Source organism: Saccopteryx leptura, chromosome 3, assembly GCF_036850995.1.
Source record: "Saccopteryx leptura isolate mSacLep1 chromosome 3, mSacLep1_pri_phased_curated, whole genome shotgun sequence".
Lineage (NCBI taxonomy): Eukaryota > Metazoa > Chordata > Mammalia > Chiroptera > Emballonuridae > Saccopteryx > Saccopteryx leptura.
In genome coordinates, this window is record NC_089505.1 from 162,766,891 (window position 1) to 162,794,272 (window position 27,382).

A 27,382-nucleotide genomic window follows, 5' to 3' on the forward strand; every position below is an offset into this window, starting at 1 on the left:
TGGGAATACAGGGAACATACCTCAACATGATAAAGGCCATCTATGAGAAACCCACAGCCAACATCATACTCAATGGGCAAATAATAAAAGCAATCCCCTTAAGATCAGGAACAAGGCAGGGGTGCCCCCTTTCAACATAGTTCTGGAAGTCCTAGCCACAGCAATCAGACAAGAAAAAGAAATAAAAGGCATCCAAATTGGAAAAGAAGAAGTAAAACTAACATTATTTGCAGATGACATGATATTGTATATAGAAAACCCTAAAGTCTCAGTCAAAAAACTACTAGACTTGATAAATGAATTTGGCAAGGTGGCAGGATATAAAATCAATACTCAGAAATCAGAGGCATTTTTATACACTAATAATGAACTATCAGAAAGAGAAATCAAGGAATCAATCCCCTTTACCATTGCAACCAAAAAAATAAAGTACCTAGGAATAAATCTAACCAAGGAGATTAAAGACTTGTACTCGGAAAATTATAAAACATTGATAAAAGAAATCAGGGAAGATACGAATAAGTGGAGGCATATACCGTGCTCATGGTTAGGAAGAATAAACATCATTAAAATGTCTATATTACCCAAAGCAATTTATAAATTCAATGCAATACCAATTAAAATACCAATGACTTACTTCTAAGACATAGAACACATATTCCAAAAATTTATATGGAACCAAAAAAGAACACGAATAGCCTCAGAAATCTTGAAAAGGAAGAAAAAAGCGGGAGGTATCACACTTCCAGATATCAAGTTATATTATAAGGCCATTGTACTCAAAACAGCATGGTACTGGCATAAGAACAGGCACATAGATCAATGGAACAGAACAGAGAACCCAGAAATAAACCCACAGCTCTATGGACAACTGATATTTGACAAAGGAGGTAAGACAATACAATGGAGTAAAGACAGCCTCTTCAACAAATGGTGTTGGGAAAACTGGACAGCTACCTGCAAAAAAATGAAACTAGACCACCAACTTACACCACTCACAAAAATAAACTCAAAATGGATAAAAGACTTGAATGTAAGCCGTGAAACCATAAGCATCTTAAAAATAACAAAGGCAGTAAGCTCTCTGACATCTCTCGCAGTAATATATTTGCTGATTTGTCTCCACAGGCAAGTGAAATAAAAGACAGGATAAACAAATGGGACTTTATCAAACTAAAAAGCTTCTGCACAGCTAAAGACAATAAGAACAGAAAAAAAAAGACAAACTACACAATGGGAGAATATATTTGACATAGCGTCTGATAAGGGGTTAATAACCAAAATTTATAAAGAACTTGTAAAACTTAATACCAGGAAGACAAACAATCCAATCCAAAAATGGGCAAAAGAAATGAATAGACACTTCTCCAAAGAGGACACACAGATGGCCAACAGGCATATGAAAAAATGTTCAACATCACTAATGATTAGAGAAATGCAAATTAAAACCACCCTTAGATGTATACACAATGAGATATCACCTCACACCAGTCAGAATGGCGCTCATCAATAAAACAACACAGAATAAGTGCTGGCGAGGATGTGGAGAAAAGGGAACTCTCCTGCACTGCTGGTGGGAATGCAGACTGGTGCAGCCACTGTGGAAAACAGTATGGAGATTCCTCAAGAAATTAAAAATTGAACTGCCTTTTGACCCAGCTATACCACTGTTAGGAATATACCCCAAGAACACCATAGCACTGCTTGAAAAGAAGAAATGCACCCCCATGTTTATGGCAGCATTGTTCACAATAGCAAAGATTTGGAAACAGCCCAAGTGTCCATCAGAGGACGAGTGGATGAAAAAGCTTTGGTATATATATACTATGGAATACTACTCAGCCATAAGAAATAATGACATAGGATCTTTTACAACAACATGGATGGGCCTTGATAACATTATACTGAGTGAAAGAAGTAAATCAGAAAAAACTAAGAACTATATGATTCCATACATAGGTGGGACATAAAGATGAGACTCAGAGACATGAACAACAGTGTTGGGGTTACAGGGTGGGGGGAGGAGAGGGAGGGGGTCGGGGGAGGGAGGGGCACAAAGATCATGGCTTTTCAGCATTTGCCATATTCCCCCCTTAATCTATAGACAGACAGCAAATATTTACGTATGGTGTTTCCACTATAAAGACTGCTGTCTTAGGGACAAATGCTGATAAACTATTTCAGCAGTTCCTCCTTCTTCAAAGACTTATATGTCAACATAGAGCTCCATGTTTCATAGGACATACTCAAGCTCACTCCATGCTCCCTGGAGCTTTAGCACAAGGGAATGCCCCCCCCCCTTTTTTTTGTAGTATTTTTTCTTTTATTTATTTATTTATTGTATTTATCTGAAGATGGAAATGGGGAGGCAGTAGACAGACTCCTGCATCCGCCTGACTGGGATCCGCCTGGCATGCCTACCAGGGGGGAATGCTCTGCCCATCTGGAGTGTTGCTCTGTTATGACCAGAGCCAGTCTAGCGACTGGGGCGGAGGCCTTGGGGACATCCTTAGTGCCCGGGGTGGCTTTGCTCAGGTGGAGCCTTGGCTGCGGGCGGGAAGAGAGAGATGAAGGGGAAGGAGAGGGGGAGGGGTGGAGAAGTAGATGGGCGCTTCTCCTGTATGCTCTGGCCAGGAATCGAACCCGGGAATCCTGCACACTAGGCCAATGGCTCCTACGGGTCTACCATATCATGCTTTGTACTTAAAAAAAAAAATAAATTTACATTTCTTTTGAATGCTGATGAACAGGAGACACCAAATCTTTTTCGCCTGCAAACTACTACCTTCTTTATTAGATCTTGCTAATAACACTGTTTTGTCTTTTTCCAAATAGCTCCAGATATATGGAAAAGATTTATATAGGCGGATGGGGATCCTCAAACCCCTCAGCGAGATCTTCTGAGAATGGCTTTTAAGATACCTAGAGGCAGAAAAAGCCCAATAGAGATCAGGGGAACTACCAGCTTTTAGTATACACCCTTAAAGGCTCCAACGCCCCAAAGGGGTCTCATAGGATGCCATCTGGGTCCTGCTTCAATAGTGGAAAGGAAGGTCATTGAGCTAAAACCTGACAGGCTTACATGCCTCTGCTGTGAGGAAACAGGGACACTGGAAGGTGGGCTTCCCCCTTGCTCCTCTAAGGGAGGATTCAGTCTCTTCCAGCCCTGCTCCAGCCACCTATGACCTAACCTTGCCCAGAAAGCTGGGGTTTGCCACTGAAGGCTGAAGGTGCCCAGGGCCATCGGCCCCTCTACGACACTGTGGACGAGCCTAGGGTATTTCTTCCAAGAAGCAGGTAAACTGATCTCATTTGCACAAGGGCCACTTAACTATGTTTTGCCTGAATAGTCAGGTTTTTTATTCTTCCCTCAAAGATCTCTGTTGTGGTTGTTGATAGTCCTATTTTCTGCTGCTTTGCTTAATATATAGTGTTTTCTTTATCTCTCCTACCTCAATGCCCCACTCATATTTCAGGCTGGGACCTACTCCTAATTTAGAGCTCTCTTTCCTCCTTTTGCCAACCTGTATTATGAACTTACCTTTGCCACCCAGCTTAGTGTATCCCAAGGTTCTCTTTACCAGGCCACAGTCACATAGCTCCAGGGAAAAGCAACCTGGTCTCAATTCTCCAGGCAGAGGAGAATAGAAGCTGCATATCCATGCATGCTGCAAATGGCTTTTTCCAGTCTACCTGAATCATTACCAGCTAGAAGCAGCGGTCATTGGGACTTGGACATGAGCTGCAAAGTATAGAATGGTGACAACAATTCCAGTGCCATGCGGACTTTTCCTGTGGGGAACTTTCCTGGACTCCTGCTCCCTGTGACAGCTCCTAACAGACTGAACTGTGGGTGGGTTGCATTTTTCAGGGATTTGGCATGGTGATGGGGCCAACTTGGACTTGGTGAACATGTTAAGGACACTACTCTTTTATGGATTCTTGCAGTATTGGCCAAGAGTTTGCTTAAAGGCTTTTAATCACTGTAAAAAAAAAATAGAGGACTGGATGAAGAAGATGGGGCACATAAACACCATGGTATACTATTCAGCTAGGAGAAATGATGACATCGGATCACTTACAGCAGAATGGTGGAGTCTTGGTAGCATTGTGCGGGGTAAAATAAGCAAATCAGAAAAAAACAGGAACTGCAGGATTTCATACATTGGTGGGACATAAAAGCGAGACTAAGAGGCATGGACAGGAGTGTGGTGGTTACGGGGGGTGGGGGGAGGGAAGGAGGGAGAGAGGGAGGGAGAGGGGTACAGAGAGAACTGGATGGAGGGTGGCGGAGGACGATCTCTCTTCGGGTGATGGGTATGCAACAGAACTAAATGACAAGATAACCCAGAAATGTTTTCTTTGAATGTATGTACCCTGATTTATTGATGTCACCCCATTAAAATAAAAATATTTTTATAAAAAAAAAAATTCTGATGCCAGTTGAACTCTTTTGCCATTATTAATTCTACAAAATAATAATTTTGCAAAAATTATTTATTCTTTTTGCCTGAAGGTCTTGAGGATTTTATATTAGTCTATGAAATCTAATAGTTTTACTAAGTTATGTCTAAGCTTTGGTCATTTTGGGTTAGTTTTCCTTGATGCCTCGTATGCTTTTCAAAGCTTTTATTTTATTTTTATTTTAAGTGAGAAAAGGGGAGATAGTGAGACAGGCTCCCACATGTGCCCTGATTTGGATCCACCTGGCAACTTCTCGTCTGGGGCCAAAACTCAATTACCAAGCTATTTTTAGCACGTGAGGCTGACATTCATTTGGACCAACCGAGCCACTGGCCGTGGGAGGGGAAGAAAGAGAGAAAGGAGAGAGACACAGATGGTCGCTTCTCATGGTGCTCTGACTGCAGATCAAACCCAGGATGTCTGCACGCTGGGCTGATGCTCTCTCCACGGAGCCAACCAGCCAGGGCCTCAAAACTTTTTTTTTTTTTTTGTATTTTTCTAAAGCTGAAAACAGGGAGAAACAGTCAGACAGACTCCCGCATGCGCCCGACCGGGATCCACCCGGCACGCCCACCAGGGGCGAAGCTCTGCCCCTCCGGGGCATCGCTCTGCCGCGACCAGAGCCACTCTAGCGCCTGGGGCAGAGGCTAAGGAGCCATCCCCAGCGCCCGGGCCATCTTTGCTCCAATGGAGCCTCAGCTGCGGGAGGGGAAGAGAGAGACAGAGAGGAAGGAGGGGGGGTGGAGAAGCAAATGGGTGCCTCTCCTATGTGCCCTGGCCGGGAATCGAACCTGGGTCCCCCGCATGCCAGGCTGACGCTCTACCGCTGAGCCAACTGGCCAGGGCCTCAAAACTTTTTCTATTTGAAAAATTTCTTGGATTAGAATTTTTTTTTTTGTATTTTTCCGAAGCTAGAAACGGGGAGGCAGTCCGACAGACTCCCGCATGCGCCCCACTGGGATCCACCCGGCACGCCCACCAGGGGGCGATGCTCCGCCCATCCGGGGCCTCGCTCTGTCGCGACCAGAGCCACTCTAGCACCTGGGGCAGAGGCCAAGGAGCCATCCCCAGCGCCTGGGCCATCTTTTGCTCCAGTGGAACCTCTGCTGCGGGAGGGGAAGAGAGAGACAGAGAGGAAGGAGAGGGGGAGGGGTGGAGAAGCAGATGGGCGCCTCTCCTGTGTGCCCTGGCCAGGAATCGAACCCGGGACTCCTGCACGCCAGGCCGACGCTCCACCACTGAGCCAACCGGCCAGGGCCTGAATTAGAATTTTAAAAAGTAGTCATGTTTTCTTTCTTTTTTCTTTTCTTTTTCCTTTAGGGTCTCCAATAATGCAAATATTATCACTTATTTGCTTATTCTCTATTTCCAGTATTTTTCTCTTATCTACTTTATGTCTTCTTTGTGTCATTTTCATTCTCCTGGTTGTTTTCTTGCTTTCTTTAATGTCCCTTATAAAAATCTTTATTTTTTTCTTGAGCACTTTGTAATTTCATTTCTGTTTTTGAGATATAATCATCTTTTTTCCCCCATTTTTTTTCTTGAGTTCAATCAACTATTTTTTTATTTCTCCTTTTTTTTGGTTCATTTGTATTCTCAGCATTTGAAATTTTAATTTGAAGTGGTTTTTCATATTCTCAAATGCTTATTAGAATATATTTAATTCGTTATGGGGTGTAAGTTTTCTTCTGCTTCATGGAATATTTTGGGGGGAATGTTTACCCAGTTGATTTTTGTGAAAATTCATTCTGCAATAGTCTTTTTTTTGGATTTTATTATTTTGTTTTTTAATTTTTGTTATGTGGAAATGTTTTACATGGTACCTAGTTAAATAGCACTCTTTACTGTTGGTCTAGTAAAATTTAGCTATTTTAGCAGGTTTTTATTTTTTTTTGGTGGTGGGGAAGGAATTTTGAATTTACCAACTTGTTGATTCATTTTTCTTTGTAGTACTCAAAAATTTTCTTCCTTTTTGCTTTATTACCTAATTGCTAATGGTTATTTCTCCCTCTTTTCCCGTTTTTCTCTCTTTCTGAAGCTATGTATTTGAAAGATTGCCCGTTTAAATCACAGTTGCAGTTGTTCATTTCAATTTTGTCTCTCTTAAAATTACATGTTTGGCCATTTAAGTAGATGTCTACCCTTTAAAAGGCACATACTTTGAAATCGCTTTCCTGAAGTCTTACTCTATTTAATATTTCTGATTTCCTCATCAACTTTCCCTGAGGTCTTTTGCCTGTGATAGTCTCCTGTATTCTGAGCAGTTTTTTGTTGGTCTACCAAAGCTTTGTGGTGGGGGAAGAGAGAGATGGGAGGACATGGGATTTGTTTCTTTTCCTCTTTTTACTCACAATTTTTAAAAACATCCTTGGCATTCTATTCAAGTAATATTGAAAACATGGTTTTGCATAGAGATTTCATTCCCTGGAGTTGCTTTGTATTGTTTCATGGAGGGGCGGGGGCTAGGATGTTATTTACATACACCTGTCATTGTTTTCAGCTACTTGAAAAGACCTCAAAGAATGCATCTTTGCATGTTAAAACAGCAACCTCAAACTTGCCAGTGGTTTGACTTACCACCCACACAACTGATGGCTCCCATATTTAGAATTTGAATCCAGGCTTTTAAAAAAAGTTTTATATTCATATATCCAGCTACAGTTTAATCATACACTCTTACACTCACTAAGATCAAAACTCAACAATTTCCTTCTCCACAAGCTTGGTCTTCCCTCTTTCTGCACTCACATTTCTATTTCTTTTTAAAAAGTATCATTTTTTCATTCAGAAACTCAAGTCTTATACTTGAGAGTCATCTAGAGTCTCCCTAGCTGACACATCTAATTGGTACTTAATAAATAGCTATTGGATGAATACGCTCACAATTTCTGGAAAAAGATGAAAAAGACACAACATTTCTATCCTTGACAACAGATGTTATAAAGCCTGGTAGGCTGTTTTTTGCTACTTAGGTATAGATCTTGCTAGTGGTAGGAATAACAGCATACAACACATAATTTAGTAAGGAGTTTGTAAGAATGATAAACTTAATATTTGAGTACAAGATTTTGGAGGCAGGAACAATGACATATATATTTAATAATCTTTTACAAAATTTGGCAGAAAGCTTAATAAAGGTCATTAGATATTATATCACTTGTGATAATAGCACACATCTCCTAATGCAAAGAAAATGTGGTCTTAAAGATCACTAAACTTAAGTAAGTCAACTCAAAATTTTACATGCATCAGCAACGTCAGAAAAATGAATGGCATGAACAATCAGGAACTTGGACAAACTGAGGACTCTAAAGGAGGGCTCTTACCCATTTTCTAGGTGTGCCATGATCTCCTTTTGCATATGATAAAACCTATGGACACTTTTCAGAATAATGCTTTAAAATACATACCATAAAAAAAGAAACCTAAAACAAAATTACAGAGGAAACCAATTGCATAAAAATATAATTACCAAAGTATTAAAAAACACACAAATATTTTATATGGCTCTTTATTAATGCATCAAATAATGAGACCTAGCAGCCAGAATAATAACCACCATATTTTCAGCTAGTTGTGAATATAAGCAATTTTTTCAAGTTATCTGCAACCACTGTAATGTGACATGAAAACCTTTGTGATTCCCATTGGTGATACAGTTATGCCACTACTAATATAACAGTAATTTTTGCCTATATTTATAATTGAATAAAATACTAAATTTTAGTTAGATGTTAGTGAAAATAAATTTTTCCCCTTCCAATTCATGGCCATCTCAATTCTATACACATGCCTACACCCATGAATTCCAGATTAAGAACCCTGGTTTAGAAGATGCAGCTGTTACTCAGCACTATCTAAGTATAGCCATGCAGAACTGGGAGCCCCATGGCCTGTGGGTCCTCAGGTTTTGTGACTTCTGGCCTAAGCTTCTGAAATTAGAGATCCGATTTGTCATCTTATAGTCCCTTTATAAGAGTTCCCTTTAAAAAAATTGAAATATGAAAGCTGAGTTGTCCCTTGACAGAGAGAAAGGCTTGTTTTGCCCAAGACAGAATAGACTTGCATTTTGCAAAGTTAAAGATAATATCTATAAGCCACTCTCTCCAAACCCCTGTCTGAAGGAGCTCTCAGAGGCTGGGCCATCACAGAGGAGGGTGTGGAAGGTGACGGAAGAGGGCTGGAACCTGGAAAATAAATTCTACAACCTGTAGATAATAAATGAAAAAGGTAGGAACTTCCCACCGGCTGATAGAAAATGTCACAAACATGAAAACAATAAAGCTGAGTTTGAGTCCTTGGTGCCTTTCCTTCATGATTAATGATTGGTCTCAAATAGGATGGGTAAGGGAAAGTGAAGTTTCTCTTGAAGTAGCTTTAAAAATGCCACAGCTTAAAAAAATTATTGTAACATCAATTTAAAAGAAAAAAAAAACCCTCTACTAAAATGTAAAGGTCAAGAAAGATTTGGGTGTTTTTAAATGCTGTCTTGAAGAAATTCTTATAAAGGTTAAGATGTCATGTAGTTTCAGAGTTATGGGCATAGAAGGGGGCTCTTGGACAAAAGCAGTGTTACCTGGGGGCCCTTGGTGCCTGTGACCCAGGCCAACAGCAGGCAGCAGGCAGCTAGCGGATCTCAGCGTGTCACCGTGTCAGTGGGAAGACCCAGACACTACTCTCTCAGAGCCTTTAGAGCCATGGGAACATGTCACTTCCAGAGTTCTGCTCTGATTACACACAGGCTTTAGGATTATCTGCCCTGCCTCAGTCCTAAACAGCAGCACTCAGAGCAGCATTTAAAACCTCCCAGGGGAGCCCTGCCTGGATAGCTCGGTTGGTTATAGCGACATGTCCATATGCAGAGGTTGCTGGTTCAATCCCCAGTCAGGGCACATACAGGAACAGATTGATGTTTCTCTCTTTCTCTCTTCTTTCCTCTCTCCTTACAATCATAAATATATTTAAAAAATAAATAAACAGGCGAGGGAATTCTGGGCTCCTGCTGAGTCTTTTGCCTTCTCTCACTCTGCCCTGAAACACCTAATCCTTCAGCAGGGTTTCCACACAGAGAGCCTTCTCTGGTGTTTAGATTTATTGGGTCTGAAAGAACCTCCTGCTCTCCACAATGTGTTCTGTGGAAGGGCAGAAGTTTCCATGAATCCACACCTAAGTGGCTTGGGAATAGGAGGTGTCCACTCAGTGTCAGGTGTTCTGGTCACAAGCTAACAGATCCCTAAGGGACATTTCCGGTCATGACAATCCTCCCTTGGGAATGCAGAGTAGCATGCCTACACACCAGCACATGTGAGCAAGACTACACCTCAAAGACTTGGGGCCACCAGGTCATTGGAGACTAGTGTTTCTCAACCTGTCCCCATGAACAGGACACCTAATTCACCTGGAGGTGATCCCACTCCACTTTTTAATGTGGTCTGTGGAGCAGCAGCTTTGGCATCATCTGGGAGCATGTTAGAAATGTGGAATCTAGGGCCTCACCCCAGACCTACACAACCAGAACCTGCATGTTAACAAGACGCTCTGTGATGTGTATGTCCATTAAAGTCTAAAATGCACTGCTTGCTCAAGACCTACTTTCTGCAGGACTAAGTGTGTGCACATGTGTGGGCATGCAGAGTCTGCCTCTCCCACTGGGAAACTTTGTTAAGTGATAAGAGTAGGTCACAGCCCTCAGAAGAAAATGATAGACATACCATTATAGAGTTCCAAGCTGTCATGCCCACATCCATGAAAGGAAATAAGAGCTTGACACTAAGCACATGCTGTGGGTAGTTTTCACTGCGCACTCAGCATGGGTAGTTACTTAGCAAGATTTACCTGGATCATGTGGGCCTTTTGAAGAGCAAGCCAAGTCATTTGACTCCTCATACCACCTCTCCCCAAAAGATTCTTTGTGACATTAATTGATCTTTTGTGGCAGGGTGGACTTTCAGGTAAGGAATTAGACCCCCGCAAAACAATTTGCAGGGCATCAGAAAGCAACTATTAAAATGCACTCTGAGTGGCTTTTTAATTGAGTCTGGAATCTACCATTAAAGAACCAATCATTTGGGTTAACTTAGAGTTTTTTTGAAGTATGTAAGCCTTGCTGTTGTTGCCAGGTCACTAACCCTAGCGTGCTTTTCTAGTCTTCTCCTGTGGTCTCTGTCCCAAACTCTCTTCCAAAGATGGTGTAATTACTCTATCACTTCCTACTTATTACTGTGTCTTGTTTCTGATTGTCTGAATTGTATATATTTCATTTATTTAGCACTGAAAATATACTCTCCTGCTATTGCATAGAGTCTGTCTTTCCAACTAGATTTTTAAACCCAAGGTCAGAGACACATTCCATTTCTTGTATTCCAGCCCCCAGCCCAAGGCATTATATCAAGAGTAGTCTCATAAACACAAACTGTCATCATCGTTGTTAGTGGTCTTGGTGTCAGTGCTTTCCTGGTGCTGGGCCTGTCAGCTCATGTGGTCTTCATAATCACCTCATATGGTTCCTGTGACTCTCCGTCTCAGAGGAGGATACCACGGCTCAGAGAACACGTGAAGTCACACAACTAGGATGAGGCTAGGCCAGCTCTGAACTCAGATTTATCTGAATATGTGTCCCCTCTTCCTTAATACTGTTGTGGAAATGAGTTTTCCTTTCACTGCTTGTTGGGAGCAACTCAAATATGGGTACTGGGAGGAGGAGATGGCTTGGGAGAGATGGATCACTAGGTCCTCATGAGCAGCTGTTCCATGTATGATATTGGGAAAGTTGTTTCTTTCTCTACATCCAGCTTCTCAGTCTCCACCATGAGAGTGGTCATGCCTGACTCACTGGGCAGCTGAAGAACAATGGCCCTGAAAGTGAGAGCTGGGTCAGGGGCTGTGTGCAGGAGTCGGGGTTCTTTTACATCCCCAAGAGGGCAGCTCTGTGGACAGCTGCCCCACTGCAGGGCCTTGCTTTTTCTCCTGCTCCTAGTTTCTGATGTCATCAAGGTGTGGCAACAGGCCGTCTCGAGGGTGGCCTCCAGACTGTGAATGAGCCCGCAAAGGTCTCTCTCCCACCTTCTGACATCAGAAAGAGTAGCTCTGTTCTTTACACTTAGGATGTGGAAGCCAGAAATAGCTCGTTTATGAACCTGCTCACAAGGAAACAATTCATCCAGAAGGGGTTGGGTCATTTCTTTGACATTCACCACAAAAATCATTGTTGTTTTAAGACATCCACAAAACAAAACAGAACAAAAACCCCACAACACCCTGGATTCAGAAAGAATGTGATTCTTCCCAATCAACAGTCAATGAGGGATTTTAATTCATGAGCACAATTACCATGATTACTCTGACCTATGGAGTCGTTGCATTTTGCTATTCTTCTGTAGAACTAGATTTTCATATTTAAGAAGGAGAGCAAATGATATCAAGAATCTTGTGCAGCTACATAAGTCTTTCCTAAATATATAGTGCTTTTCTAAGAACCCTTTCTGACTAAATGATTCAACCCAATATCAAAATATTTTACTGATATATAATCCACCACCCCAATTAAAACTTTAAAAGGAAACGAAGTAAAAGTGCCCCATGTTTCTATCAGAGCTGCTCTTGCTGTACCTGTGTCCTCTTTGAGCTAGTCATAAAGTTGGAAACTCAGGTTTGAAACAATTCTTCCCATTAGACAATTTATTTGGATTAAGGTATTGTCTCTAGAAGGAACCTATTAAAAATACAAGTTACTTGGGCTTAGTAACACAATTTCCACAATAACCGTTATTCCAGCTGCATGAATTACTTTATTAAATCAATTACCTGTCATCTATCAGACAATATGGCTCTGAGGAAATCAGGCATATTTTAATGAAGATCATTGTCTGAAGTATAGAGCAGTTCTATGAGGGACAGACCTGCTTGGGGGCTCTATGCTGAGGGCCTAGAGGAGGTTAGGAGACAGAGAAAGACACTGAGTAAGAGGGTGAGATGAGAAGAGAAAAGTGAAGGGAACATCAAAATCAAACTTCTATCTCCTTCACAGTTTTGGCCATAATCACCACAGTCTTTTTTCTGTTTAAATGTTTTTTAATATAAAGCAACCATCTGATCTCTACTTTAGCGCAAGCCTCCAAAGCACAGGTCCTGCTTGTATTTAAATTGGAAGTGAAATGATTCCCCTGTCCATCCTCTGATAATGGTCACCCATATAGTTTTCTTCTCTATCCTGGGCACATAGCTCAGCAGCATTTCCCAACCCTCTGTGTCTAGTTGAGCTAATGTGACTGACGGCTACACACCAGATTGTGCATGGCCATAAAACATTTCATATGGACTTCTATCCTCTCTCTGCCCCATCTGAGTGGCTGGAAGCCAACAACTGGAAGACACTATAGAGATGGGAGAAGCCCCTTGACAGTAGACTCCTGAATCCCTGAATTACCACTTGGAGAAGAGAGGTTCAACACAGGGGTGTGTCAGACCAGAAACACCCACCTTGGACTTGCCATCAGTGATAAAACAAACCTGACTGTGTTAAGATATTGAGATTGGGGTGTCTTTTATGATGTCAGAGTATTATTTACCTTGACCACTACAACTTACCATCTATACTGTTATTTGTTCTCACTAGACTGCTGGATACTTAAATCTCCTGAGCAAAATGAGACTTTTAAATTATTTTTTTAAAAAGAATATTGCATTTTAGCAGCACTAGTTTGCTGGGTACTTTCTGTCAGTTACTTCAAGTGCTTTGAATTCTTATTTAATCCCTACAACAATCTTATGAGATAGAGTAGATTTATTATCCCCATTTTACAGATGAGAGAAATGGACTTGAAAGTGTATTAAAGAACTTGCTTTTAAATCATAGTGCTAATAAGTGGCAGCATTGTGATGGTGGTCCGAGGCATTCAGTGTTCACATCAAGCTCCTCTGGAAAACTAGATCAGACCACGGAATGGCATGGCAAGGTCACAGTATCAACTGAGAAAGTTTTACCTTAAAGAGGGAAAAATTATCATGTAACTCTGCCCACAAAATAGTTGAAAGGACATTTCTTTTATCTCCATTCCACACCTCAAAAGTACTGAATTGATTTTCTGATTTCTTTTTTCTGCCCTCCATTGAAAGCCTTGAATATGCCCCAGTTTTCTGTCTAGAGAACATTGTTGATGATGAATTGTAAATTCTGCAGATGAAGAAGTTATAACTAGATTTCAACTGAGAGATTTACCCCCCCCACCCACCCATTGATACATGTATGTAATTCCCATTAGGAGATGCTTCTCTCAGAGGAAACAACATTCTGTTTCAATGGAGGCAAACCAGGGGAAAAGGTGGACACAATGTATGGTATGAGGATGAGGAAACAAAGAATGAAGCCAAGTGGTGGCAGTTTATTGGCTGTTCTTGTGACTAAAAATGTCAATTGCAAGTTTTCTTTTTAAAATGGGGAAGGGAGCATCTTGTTGGATGACCCCTCTAGTGATTGCTGCATTTGAGAGAATGCATGGGGGAGCTGCAGCACTGTCTGGTGTGCCACACCTGAAAGATACCACGATTGTAGCCTTTATTGATAGAAAGTCTGCTGTCAATACTGTGCTAGGTAGTCCCAGGAGTCCACAGTCTGATAAGATGAAAAAGAAAAAGAACATGGTGGTTTAAAACAAGGTATGGAGGCAGAGCACAGCCCTGACTAGCTGTACACCAGTTTGGTCAGATTACTTCATCTTTCCAAGCTTCAGATTCCTCCTTCGTAAAATGAGGACACATGTTATTTCTCTCCCCATGTTTTGAGAATGATACAGGATAATGCATATAAGCTCTCATGAATTGTTGCTTGTTTTGAGGATGATGATAATATTGAATCAGACATAAAACACAGAAGAAACTAGCCTATAATAAGGGCCTCTTTACTTATCTGAGTTTATTATATAAGTTAGCATCTGCTTCATAAATTGGAAGGATAAAAACAAAATCAACTAGAATCCTAGAGAGATTTAGCCAGGCAATCTGACAGCACATAGATATGGCTCCCTGCAGGAGTTGGGGCAGATTTGTGGGGTCGTAAAAGGAAACCACAGTGGATCCAGTCTTTGCCGCATGAGAGTAACTGTAGTTTGAGAGCTGGTCTAGGTTCCAGTGAGCGCCAGCTCATCAGAGAGGAAGTAACTTTTCCGTGGAACATGCTGGAAGCAGAAGTGGGTTTGTAAAAGATGGGGCTTGGTGTTGGCAGAGAGAGGGATGGATAACTCTGCAAAGAGTCTTGTAAGATGAGCTGGCGGTTAGGGAGGGCTAGACCCCCCCCCCCCCCCCCCCCCCCGGTCTTGTCCTGCAGGGCAATCCTTCATGTTTTAGTCATTTAGTGTCTGTCTTATTGGAGGGACCAATCATAGTTTTCAGAATTCAGAAAACAAAGTTTCCATGTTGTTTATTTTGGAATGTGTCTTATCTTGTCAATATTCCACAAGTTTCCCATCAACCTCCTAAAGAATATCACTTCTCTAAGAAAGAGAATGCTAGGTTATGATACTAAAAGTAAGGTGTTTATTTTTGAAGCAGCATAGATTCAAATAGTGGTAACAATTCTTTGCAGAAAATAAAAGCATCTTTATGTTTGTTTGAGTAAACAGAAAACTAGCACAATTGAAATGATTTGCCACCTGCCAAACAACACCATTTTCTTTTGTAAGCCGTGCTCCATGTACAAGGATGACAAAGGCACAGCGTCATAAAGGGATGGTGATGTGTTCAGCTAGTGCAGCGTCTGCATCATCCCCTCCGCAGGGTCCACCTTGCTCCATTATCCTCCACCTCAGCCCACAGTCATCCCGCACCCCTGCACTGTCAGGCTCAGCTGCCTGGCAAAAGGTGTCAGCTCACTTCTCAAACAGCCAGTGTTTCCCTGGCAGTCAATTTGTGAGGTGTCTATGCCTGTTGAATCAGGCTTATACTCGAAGCAAAACTTCAGAGAAGCTGTTGTGTAGCCCAGGTTAAACCAGAAATATTTATTGCAGCTTCCTTCTTCAGTTGGATAGTGCTTGTCCTACAGAGGGTTTGGGATTTTCCACTGTGAGGGTGTGCTTATACATGGGGAGGCTGGTGGTGAGAATATGTAGCCTTCTTTTTCCTCTCTAGGTTTTCTTTAGAGATCCGGTGAAGTTGACCAGCTAGTCCCCCACAGGAACAACCAGGCAGAGTTCCGAAGGACACGAAGATGGCCTTTTAACATCCTCATATTTGTACTATTTTCACTTCTCAATTCTTAGGGCTTACCAAACCATCCAGGGGCTCTGGTGTCTCCTGGCCCCTGAGCCCTCTGTCAAGACAGTGCCTAATTTACGTTAAAAATAATAAAAAAAAAGACAACAGTAACAATCATAACAATCATGACAATTGCCATTTATTGGTGCTGTATGACATGCCTGACATGCTAAGCATTGCACTCACATTATCCTCCATGGCTTTCCTTAATGACTATATGAAGTGGCTGTGTATGTAGCACATCCCACTGGTACTCATCTCTGTCTCCTTGCCTTACCCCAGAAGGTCCCCCACAGGCAGGCTCCTGTCCTCCACCTCAGCCGTGTCCCTCGGCCTGAGGCATGCTCGGACCACATGGGCGGATGCTCAGCCCGGTCATGGGCCAAGCTGGAAGTATCTGAGGGTCCTTGGCTCAGGAATGACCCTCAACATTTGAGGGATAGGAGCTCTTGCATAAATCTCCCAATTTCCTCTTCTTTGGGTGGGACAACGCTGAGGCAGATTCCCATCTCCCAAAGGGTCCTCAAAGGGGTGGGGAGCAGCTGGCTACAGTGGTGACCTCTCACTGAAGCCACTTGCTGCCCTCTCACTTCCTCATCCCCTCAGAGTTCCCTGCCCTGACCATCCAAAGTTGCTCCCTGTCCTTAACTCTAGATTTGCCCTCGGGGGAATTCAAACCGAGGTACAACAGGGCTGTTTTCACACAACAGAAGGAAATGGAGGCTTCGGAAGGTTGACTTACCTGCTGACGTGTCACTCAAGAAAGGTCATGCAGGACCTGACCAAGCCTGTCTCCTCTCATTACATTTTTCTGCTTCCATCAGAAACGGTCGAAACTTATTTTTCTAGTTTATTAATTAAATTAATTAACATATAGCTCCTTTGCAAAAAGGACCTGAGGCTCTAGAACCTATATTCCTTTTTTTTCAAAATGTATTTATCCTGTGTCTAGTTCCATTGAGACTCAGGATTTAGCTAACAATATAATTAGAGACAAATTGAATAAGTTAATTAAAATTACAATGCTATTATCTGAAAGTGACTAACTGTAGTATACCTCTGGAGGTGTTTATACTTTACAGGGGCCTTTGGAGATTGCAATGTCATAACGTAAGGAAAGGGCTCTTTGTTGGTGGAATTTCCAGCATCAAGTGGTCAAGAACTCCTGTCCATGCCCTGTGATGGGACTTTCCTTTTCTTGAGTTGTTTATTTCATACATTTAGCCACTTGCTTACTCTGCCTACTGACGTCGATGCTCTATCGAATTTTCAACAGGATTCCTCTTGAACTGGAAGGCAAAGTTCAACCCTGAATGGGTGCTAGCCCGGCTCCTCTGAGTGACCAAGACATGCAGCCCTCCCTTCTTGACTCCTGTCTCACCAGGGGACACAAAGACCTGTTTACCGTCTTGGTTGCCCTGCCTGTAAAACAAAGATAACACTTGCTCCAACTTGCTTTCCAGAGGATGATGTGAAGATAAATGAGAGATTGTCTACACAGCCCTCCAAATTCATGGGATGAAAGGCTCTGTGTAAGCAGAACACAGTCTTATTATGATTATACTTACGCAGCAGCTCTCAGACCTATAAATGTAGTCCAGTCTGGCTGGAAGGTAGGATCGGAGGGCTGTCCCCTTTAGTTCTTGCCCCCATGAATCCACCATCTGGCAGCCACATATTAGAAGTGCCCATTCGTTCTGCTCATTCAATTTGCCTTTCATTTTCAAGAGGCCAGTTATGCAGTTTTTGCCCTTCACATTCTTCAGATTTGGGGTCATGTTTTAGAAAACACATATGTACAAACATACATGCATCGCCTAACAGGTAACCCGACTCCTGGAGGACCTGGGGGCTAGGTCAGTAACTAGACATTCAGATATAAATTCTACTTTGAAAACAATATTCTTGACCCTCTGCATGTTTGTCTGTGGCCTGATACACACTCAAGCTTCACCTGTTTTCAAAAACAATGAACTAAAGTTTTCCTTTCGGTTAAAGAATTGGAACTACTGGATTTCTCAGCAAAAGCAAAACAAAACAACCATAGAAAAACACCACCTTTTCCTCCTCAAATTAATTCTTTCAGTTTATGCTCCTAACTCCATAAAAATGTGGTTTAGCTTTTTAAAGTTTTTATTAATATTTATAATGCCCGTTTGTTGCCCTTGAACCTCACAGAAACAGAGCCTTGATATAAATACCCAGCTTCCAGGTGGTGTATACTCAAGTCCAGCCATAAACTTTAATGTTTATACATATAAATTTAGCTTTGTTTTGTTTCTCCTGTCTCTTGATGTAGAAGAGTTTTTAAAAATTACTTTTAAAAATGCAAAATTTAATAGCTTATATTTTAATTTCAAAAGTAATGTCTGCTTGTAAAACGATACAAATGTGCACATAGAAACAAAGAAAAATGTGCCACTTTCCTGCTCTGTTTCTAAAATCCTAGGGCCAAGAAGTAAACTGTGTACTTTCAATCATTTAAAATTAGGACCCTGTTAGTGTGAGAGATGGAAATTGTCCTAAGAAGTCATATTTCTGAATAGGAATGTAATAAAAATTGTAGTAAGTTTCAAAAATACAGTGAACTATAAGAAATTAAAATAGCCCATAAGCCTAATAACCCAAATCACTAACTTTTGACATTTTAGTGTACTTTTACAGAATTTTTCTCTGTAAACATGAATAAACAAAGGTACCCTACTTCTCCTACCACCTCAACATTGAATTGTGACAATTTTCCAATGTCAAGAAAGTATTTGAAAAAATACTTTTGAATGGCTGAGAAATATTCCATTGTAATCGCTTCACCTTAATGTTTCTAAATAGTAAGATGGGGTGGAGTGAGGAATGCTATCCCTCTCACCTTGTGTTTCCATCATGGTGGTGTGGCTGTGGCTGGGATGGCTTCCCCTCCACTGACTAGGAAGAAGACATATAAGTAGAACACTGCTTGTCACCTTTGGATCCCAAGGTTGAGTGATTGATTTGGCAGGTGACATGAAGGTATCAGCTCATTCCCCTCCATCATCCCGTGAAGTTCCGCGTCTTCCTGGTTCAGCCTCTCCTCCTCCTTGGATGGCACCAGCTTTTGTTTTGCTTGGTTTCCACATAAGATCACTTATATGGTATGTTTTTGCCAAATGTTGAATTAAACTGGGGTGTTTAATTCTGAAGTAGTAGTAGGCTTGTGGCCACAGGTTGAGTTGTTTTTCTAACCTGGTTTAATTAGCCATTAGGATATGTAAAGGTGCTCATCTTCTTATTTCTCACCTGGTTCCCAGCCCAGATGAGCAGAGACAGTGAGTGAAGAGAAAAAGTGTAACTACTTATACCCCGCTGCCCCAACTGATATTGTAATGAACATTTATTTAGTATTTATTCCAGTATATTTTCTCATTTAACTCTCCCAACAACACTGTGAGATGGTGGTATTGTTATTATTCCCATTTTATCAGAATTGAGGCATGGTGGCACCCACTCCTAGCAAGAGATGGAGCTGAGATTTGCTCCCACGCTCTAACCTATTGCCTTTCATCTCTTGTATATCACAATAATACGTGAGCCTTTTGTACGTACATTGTAGTTGGAGCTTTCAAACTACCCAAATGCCGTCTCTCATTATTGAATATGTCTGTTGTTACTTTAATAATATTTCATTTTAGTAACTGAATGCTTTATAATACTATTTCTAGTGACTTTTTCTGTTCAGATTTCTGTTTTTATGCAGTTAAGTTTGTTCTTATTTTCCTTTATGACTTATTGCATCTTAACATTTCTGCTTCTTGGCTTTTTTTTTTTTTTTCATTTTTCTAAAGCTGGAAACGGGGAGGCAGTCAGACTCCTGCATGTGCCCCACCGGGATCCACCCGGCATGCCCACCAGGGGGCGATGCTCTGCCCCTCTGGGGCTTAGCTCTGTTGCATCCAGAGCCATCCTAGCACCTGAGGCAGAGGCCACAGAGCCATCCTCAGCGCCCGGGCCATCTTTGCTCCAATGGAGCCTCCGCTGTGGGAGGGGAAGAGAGAGACAGAGAGGAAGGAGAAGGGGAGGGGTGGAGAAGCAGATGGGCACTTCTCCTGTGTGCCCTGGCCGGGAATCGAACCCGGGACTCCTGCATGCCAGGCCGATGCTCTACCACTGAGCCAACTGGCCAGAGCCTGCTTCTTGGCTTTTGTGTTTTTGTCTTTGCCTACTTTTGGGAAAACAACTGTGTTAGGCTTGCTTGCTGGTTTACCAGCTGCAAGCACTTTGCCTGATTAGTGTGTGAGCACATGGTAGAGCCAGTGAGGCTATGTAAAGCTACGGGTGCTTGCGATCAGGCTGGATTGCAGATTGCAGATTGCCTGCCTGCCACTGTGAGGGGCATTTTGCTGTTCATTTGCCTGAGAAGTGGTTTTCTCCTGCCTGTTTGCTTGTCTATCATCCACTATTGGGAGAAGCTATTAAACGGGAATGGCCCAACACTTTCTGGCTCTGCAAGTTTCTCTACCATCTGTCTGAAACCAATGTGGACCTGTGTGGCCTCAGCCACCAGCATTACACCTACCCTGGTAGATTTTCACCTATAGTTTACTTTAAATTCCTATGCTTTTATTCTAAAACTATAACTTTTACTATCCAATATTATTTTGTATTAGAAAGCCAAAGTTATTATTTTCTTTTTTAAGAAAAAAATCAAGTCAGTGCTATCCTTTCTTTGCTGATTAATTTCCATATTCTGTGTTTGGTGTCTGTTTTTCTCCATTGCACTACATGCTGATTTCTCTACAACCTCACTGTGTTTTGTTTGCTTGTTAAAGCTTTGTAGTGTATTTTAATATTCAGAAGGACTAAGACCTTCCTCATTACTCTTAATTTTAGAAACTTAATATTATCAGGTGATATTCTTCCATATACATTTAAAAACTACTTCATCAAGTCTCAGTCTTAAAATCTTAGTGGGAATTTCATTAGAATATACTTATATTTGAAATTCAATTTCAGAATAATTACTATTTTTCTAAAATTTCTTTTTACATCTAAGAATATCTGATTTATTTATTTTTAATATTTTCTTTTGTGTATCTCAAAAAGTACTGAATTCTTTTTCATATAGGGGGTGTTCTATTTTTTGTTTTGATTATTTCTTACTATTTAAAATTTTGAGGCTATTAGGAATGGAATCATAGAAATAGTTATGATTTAACAGTGGCATAAATTATTGCTGGCATATAGACATTAAAATACTTTGTTTGTGGCTTCTTTATTGAATTCATTATTTTTAAAGATTTCCTTTCATCTTCTTGAGTAGTCTATGTATAACTATTTCATTTAAAATAAAGACTTTTGTGCCTGACCAGGCGGTGGTGCAGTGGATAGAGCATCAGACTGGGATGCGGAAGACCCAGGTTTGAGACCCTGAGGTCACCAGCTTGAGCGTGGGCTCATCTGGTTTGAGCAAAGCTCACCAGCTTGGACCCAAGGTCGCTGGCTTGAGCAAAGGGTTACTCGGTCTGCTGTAGCCCCACTGTCAAGGCACATATGAGAAAGCAATCAATGAACAACTAAGGTGTCACAACGAAAAACTGATGATTAATGCTTCTCATCTCTCTCTGTTCCTGTCTGTCTGTCCCTATCTAGCCCTCTCTCTGACTCTCTCTCTGTCTCTGTAAAAAAAACCCCCAAAATAATGACTTTTGTCACTGATAATTATTATATGTTTCATTTTTATTTCATTAACTACAACTTATAGAATAATGTTAAATAAAAGCTGTCATAATGGACATTTTAATTTTATTTCTGATTTTAATGGGAATGTTTGTAAGATTTCATTGTAAATTATGTCACTTGTTATTTTAAGATACATATTTAATAGATTTAAATATATTTGAATTGCTAGATTTAAATTAGACATTTAAATATATATGTATATATATATATATATTTAAGTGAGAGAAGCAGAGATAATGAGACAGACTCCTATAAGCACCTGACTGGGATCCATTCAGTAACCCTATCTGGGGCCAGTGCTCGAGTACTGAGCTATTATTAGCACTTGAGGCTGATGTGCTCCATCAGAGGGGTGGGGGAGGGGAAAGAAGCAGATGGTCCCTTCTCCTCTGTGCTCTGACTGGGAATCAAACTGGTACTTCCATATGCAGGGCTGATGCTCTATCCGCTGAGCCACTGGCAAGAGCTAGAAATAATATTTCTACTTATAAAAATGCTTCCTTTTTAATAACCAAGACTAGAGGTTAAATTTTATTATATTGTTTTTCTGCCCTACTTACATTTTTAAATATTAAACTATCCTTGCATTTTTAGAATAATACCACTTACTGATGTGTTGGGAGGCAGTTCTTCTTGGCTCTCACACATTTTTATATATGTTGTAAGCAGGTGTACTAACTACCCTTTATTTTCAAGTTTCTTTTCAAGAATAGAGATGGTCTTTCCCTACACAACAAAGAGCAAGTTTTCTTATAGCCTTGAAGATATAGGTCTCCCCCTGGAGCACAGAGCAGGTATACTTACTATAATAAAGATAATGTCTCCCTTTTGGGCAATGGCCAGATACTTACTGCCCAGTTTTGAAAAATCAAGTTTTGGAAACTCAGAGTTCCTCTCCAAAAATGCAACATACTGGACATGCAGGCATCTACCTGGGTCCATATTGCATCACCCTCCCTGAGAATGGGGGGCAGAGGGCATTGACACATATACTGATGATGCTCAGGCTGCTTCCTGTACTTTAAGAAAATAAAATCCTTTGTTTCTGACCTCAAAATCTTGTTTCTTCTGCATATGAAACTGTGGCAGCCTATCTTATCAGTTGGCAAGTAGAATGAAGGCTCAGAGCCTTCACAGTTCTCATTGTTTGAGAGATTCCATTTCCTAGAAATTTACTTATGAATTTGCATCTATACTCAAAAGTAGTATCGGTTTATAATTTTCCCCATGTTATATTTCTTAGGTTTTTATGGCTATACTAACTATAAAAGGAATTTAACAGTTTTGCATTATTTTTCTGTGCTAAGGTGATATATATATGTTATCTATAATGTGTGGATTAAGTTGAAAATAGCTTTTAAAAAATAGTTTTGATTTAACAATCTTATTGGGATTAACTCCCAATAAGATCCCCAATTTCTTTATACTGACAAATATTTATTTAGTTTACTAGTTCTTCCTAAGTTAATGTTAACCAGTTATCAGTGAATTTTGAAGATTTAATGGTGTATGGTATTATCATATAATTTTAAGAGAGTCTCTCATATCTATAGTTATATCTCATTTCTCATTTTATGTGTTTGCTCTTTTAAAAAGCCCACTCTCTTAAACTTTTTTGTGGACTTGCTAGAATATGCCAGACTATCATAAATTTAGTGTTTGCTTTCATTACCTTTTGCTTTTTTTTTTTCTGTTATTTGCTTTCTTGTGCTTCTAAATGTTTTTTATTTTCTAACATTTTAAATTTAATTAAGATTAATCTTTATTTGTGTTATTTCTGATCTAATAAAGCAAGCATAGACACTTACTTTTTCCAATAAATAGTTTTAGCTCCATTTTGTAAGATTTGATATATAATGCTCTAGTATTATTATTTTCTCACCAATTTGTAATCGCAAATTTTATCTTTTCTTTGATCCAAGAGTTACTTACATATATATGTTTTCTAATTTACAAATAAAGTTTCCTTGTTAAACTCTTTTTTATTATGTTCTAGTTTATTTTATTACAGTTGCAAAATGTAGGTTATATACTTTTTCTTTATGAATATCATCAACATTTATTTTTGTTCTACTACATGATTAACTTCTAAAAATATTCTGCAGATGTTTTAAAGGTATATGTACTCATGGGAGGGCATAAACTTTATAACAATTATATCCATTAAAATTATTATTTAAATCTGCTTTATATTATTAGGCTTACTTGTTTTAGCAAGAAAAAGTTTCAAGTTCTCCATTGTGTGTCTGCCTAATTTTCCTAATATATCAAAAAGTTGTGTGCCTTCTGTAGTTTAATAGTACTTACTAGGTGCACAATTTTTCCTATCTATTATACTTTTGTTTTGACATCTGTGTTTAAGAACTCTATATTTACATTCTTTGTTTTGCCTTGTGCCTTTGTCTATGTTTTGTGCTATTCATCTTTTTATTTAAATAAACCTGGTAGATCTTTACCCATCTTTTACCTTTTAACTTATATGTATATTTTAAATCTAGACATAGTTGAATTATATTTATTAACCCAATTGGGGAAGTCTTGATCTTTTAATAAAGAACTTTAATTTATTTATATTTATTTTTATAACCAATGTTTTTGATTTTTAAAAATATTTTATAATTTGTCTTTTATAAAGCTATGTTTTATTTTTTTAATTTTTATTAACTTTAATTTATTGTGTTAACATGGTTTCAAGTGTCTTACTCAATATAACACCCTCACCCCCCACCCCCGTGTCTCCCATTACCACCCCTTTGCCTTCCTCCCTCTAACTTTCTCCACCTTCCCTCTGGGATTTGCTGTCCTGTTATCTGTATCTATGTGCTATGTATATATAATTTCACTAATCCCTTCACCTTCTCCTATCCCATCCCTTCATCCCCCTTCCCTCTGACAGCTGTCCCTCTGCTCCCTGTGACCCCGCCTCTGCCTCTATTCCATTCCTCAGTTCACCTTGTTCATTAGATTCCACATATTAAGTGGGAGGTATCACACTTCCTGAAATCAAGTTATACTACAAGGCCACTGTACTCAAAACAGCTTGGTACTGGCATAAGAACAGCATATAAATCAATGGAACAGAACAGAAAACCAAGAAATAAACTCACGCCTTTATGGTCAATTGATATTTGACAAAAGTGGTAAGAGCATCCAATGGAGTAAAGAGTCTTATTAATAACTAGTGTTGGGAAAATTGGACAGGTACATGCAAAAAAATGAAACTAGACCACCAACTTACACCACTCACAAAAATAAACTCAAAATGGATAAAAGACTTAAATGTAAGTCATGAAACCATAAACATCTTGGAAGAAAACATAGGCAGTAAACTCTCTGATATCTCTCATAGCAATATTTTTGCCAATTTATCTCCATGGCAGTGAAATAAAGGGCAAAATAAGCAAATGGGACTATATCAACTAAAAAGTCTTTGTACAGCAAAAGACACTATTAACAAAATAAAATATAATTTATCTTTATCTGCTTTATTGCTGATGTTTTTTTACTTTTGTTTGATATATGGACTGAATTTCCTTTGCTTTTTCTCTTCCATGATTGAATGTTTACCTGTGTTTCCTTAAAATTTTAATTAGCATATGTAATCCTATATTTTTCTAATTATGCCAAAAATGAAATAATTTATTGACCTCTTACTTTGTTAGATGGTGAAATTAATGTGTATCGACAATTTTCTTGTTGTCACACACAAAAAATTTATTTTTAAGTATTAATCATGGGACAGCCCTAAGACCTTTGCTTAATTTCAGGAGTTAGTCAGTGTTGCTAAAATTATAGAAACTGTTTCTAGGGAATCTTAGATCTTCAAAATCCTCCAATCCAAATGCACTCCTATAGTAATAAAACCACTATAACCTTAGAGAGTTGAAGTGACTAACACTAGGTCCCCAAAATTAGTTGGTGGCAGTATTAGGCAATATTAGACCTAGAAATTAGATCTCTTGATCCTCAAACCCTTTCTAGTGTATTATATATTGTACTAGTAGTGGTTGAGACAGTAGCAAATCTGTTTATTCAGGGTTAGGGAGAAGTAGGTGAAAGAGGAAAGCCCTGCAGTTTAGGGAAAGGCGTGATGGAAGAGGATAAGAGGGTTTGATTTGGAAACAAAACAATATATCACCTAGCACTTGAAGTAAACATTAAACAAAAATACAAGCTTTTTTTGTTGTCTCTGTCTTCTCACTTAGAAGAAGATTTGGAGACTATAGATTACCCGGCTGCCTTGTACTATAGATTTTGTTCATTTTGATTGAGTTTTAGTAAGAAGCCATTTGATGAAACATTTTGGACCTACGTTGACATTTAACAAGTAAAACAGGTTGATTTGAAAAGTGACTACTTACCCACCAAAGCAAATGTAACAGATAAGGGACATATTAAACCTACATTTCATCTCACTTAAATGTTTCCTGATTGACATGAAGATGTTGATCAATTTTCATTTAGTTCAGAAATCTAACTTTTGGGGACATCAGCCCAGAAAAGCTCTGGCTTTAGGAACTAGGTGAATTTTTCTTTCCAATATCAAGGGTTTCCAAACCCAGCTCAGTAGACTTAATGATATGTACTCTCAGGGAGGCAGAAGAGAGTGGAACTGGTTCTGGGCAAAGAAAGGTACCTAGAGTTCAGCTTCCATGAACATGGATACAGCCTATGGTCCTAGGTAACTTTTTCTTCCTAACAATAAACAGGCAGTATCTTTTTCAATGTTACTTCCTCATCTTTCTGACACCAACTGTGTATAGATGGGGCTCCTTTCTAATGCCAATCATATGTCCTTGACCACTTATACTTCTGACTGACTGACTATAAATTAGGGGTTCTCACAAGAATGATTCACAGAACTCATAAAAACACTTTATGTACTACATGGAAGAGATGCATAGGGCAAGATGTGGTGGAGGGGGGGAGGAGCATGAGGTCTCTACACCTTCTCTAGGCCTATCACCCTCCCAGCAACTGAATGTGTTCACCAGAAAGCTTTCTGAATTTCATTGTTTAAGAATTTCTATAGAGCCTGACCAGGTGGTGGCTCAGTGGATAGAGCATTGGATTGGGACATGAAGGACCCAGGTTTGAAACCCTAAGGTCACCAGCTTGAGCACAGGCTCATCTGGTTTGAGTGTGTGCTCATCAGCTTGAGCCCAAGGTTGCTGGCTTGAGCAATGGGTCACTCGGTCTGCTGTAGCCCCCGGTCAAGGCACATATGAGAAAGCAATCAATGAAGAGCTAAGGTGCCACAATGAAGAATTGATGCTTCTTATCTCTCTCCCTTTCTGTCTGTCCCTATCTGTTCCTCTCTCTGTCTCTGTCACACACACACACACACACTCAAAAGAATTTCTATGGAGATCAATTTCCACCCCTTCTCCCTCCCCTTCTTGAAGGTTGGTGGGTGGGGCTGAAAGTTCCACTCTCTCTAACTGGCTTATTTCACTTAGCTTAATGATGTCCAGGTCCACCCATGCTGTTGCAAAAAGTAAGATTTCCTTCTTTTTCATGGCCACATAGTATTCCGTTGTGTAAATATACCACAGCTTTTTTATCCACTCATTTACTGATGGACACTTGGCTGTTTCCAGTTTGGCTATTGTAAATAACTCTGCAATGAACAAAGGGATGCATATACTCTTTTGAATTAGTGTTTCCCTAGTATGTGGAATCTAATAAGCAAAATGAACTAATAAGAAAATAGAAACAGACTCCTACATGGAGAACAAGCTGCAGCTTTTTGGGGCAGGGGGATGTTGGGTAAGAGAGGTAGAGGGATAGAGCAAACAGGACAAAAAAAAAATCATAGACATAGAGAACAATGTCGTGATCACCAGTGAGGGAAGAGGGGAGGAGGAGGAAGATATAGGCAGAATAAATGGTGATGGACAAAGAATTGACCTGGGGTAGGGGTGAACATACATTATTGTACACAGAGATGTATAGCAGA